This window comes from Aplysia californica, unplaced genomic scaffold (genome assembly GCF_000002075.1).
Source record: "Aplysia californica isolate F4 #8 unplaced genomic scaffold, AplCal3.0 scaffold00746, whole genome shotgun sequence".
NCBI classification, from domain to species: domain Eukaryota; kingdom Metazoa; phylum Mollusca; class Gastropoda; order Aplysiida; family Aplysiidae; genus Aplysia; species Aplysia californica.
Window position 1 is genome coordinate 305054 of NW_004798016.1, and position 1336 is coordinate 306389.

At 40.0% G+C, this 1336-nt stretch overlaps 1 protein-coding gene across 1 annotated transcript in view; it reads right to left on the reverse strand.

Annotated features, from left to right (window-relative positions):
* Window positions 1-1336, reverse strand: part of LOC101845274 (thymidine kinase 2, mitochondrial-like) — a 6729-nt gene that overhangs the window by 1982 nt on the left and 3411 nt on the right. The gene's annotated exons all lie outside the window — the stretch shown is intronic.

Here is a 1336-nt window from a genome sequence, read left to right on the forward strand (position 1 = left end):
CCCTCGATGATTTGAATTTGAATTTCGACAAAATAGTTTTCTTGAGCACGTGCAATTTAAACCACACATAACTTCTTATGACATCTCCCACCGGCTCACGGTCAGAACCACTACCACTGCCGGTAATCTGCTGATAGCAGCTGGGACACATTCCTTTATGACGACTTCCAAATACACACAGGTCTTTTTTACTGGGAGTTCATTCATTAGATGGAGAACAAGATAAAATAGGTTCACTTGTTTGGATTAAATGACCAATTTAGAGAACATATATGTCATCTTAGATTTCCTACCAAAAGATGGCCCCGGCGCAGTTGATTTACTCCCCTCGACGATAAAGAGATAAGAAAATGCAATAAAATTGTCAAAATTTTGGGTTTAGTACATTTTGAACAGCTGGCCGACGATATACATATATATATAATGTGACAGTAAGAATGCGTACCTAGTGAATACGCGTAATCACTGAATATTTTAGTGAATACACGTAATCCCCGTTTCACTCGGGGGTTTCACGTAATGATACTGAAATTTCTAGTGATTACGCGAAATCCCTAAAATTAGACCTATCATTTCACGTGTTTTTACTACTGAGCATTCAGTAAATTCACGTAATAGTCCCGTCACTGTACAGGGATTACGCGTTTTCACTGAAATATTCAGTGATTACGCGTATTAACTAGATTGATCTACGTGTTCTTACACATAGATATGCCAGCTGGCAAACAAGGAGACAACGTTTGTGTGCCAGTTCCACTTGTTGATCGAGGGAGAAGCGATCCTAGAAATATCCTTGGTGTCATAATTGACAGACAAGAAGATAGCCGTAAAAGCTGGTTTGTATTCCAGAAATCAGTTCGATCTGTGCCCTGAACGTCTTCTGAACACTGTCGACATAAACACCAAAAAAATAGTTTCACTGGGTTCGGCAGTGATTTTTCAATCCTCTCCAGGTGGACAAGGCTTCACAAGATGCAATTGTACTGGTGCCAAAAAGTGTAGTTCGAGGCGATGTAAATGATGTAAACCTGGTCTTCAGTGTAACTCACACTGTCATAGCAGCTTCAATTGTTGTAACAAGTGACAACGTCGATGGATTTTAGTCTTAAGTATTTAACTGAAAACTGAAACAACAACAACAATAACAATGGTGTCTGCCATTTAAAAAAATTAAATGCTTTGTTTTTAGATTGTGGAGCAGGTGTGTGTATGTGTGTGTGTATGTGTGTGTGTGTATTGTGTGTTGTGTGTGTGTGTTGTGTGTGTGTGTGAGAGAGAGAGAGAGAGAGAGAGAGGGAGGGAGAGAGCGAGAGAGAGAGAGAGCGAGAGAGAGAGA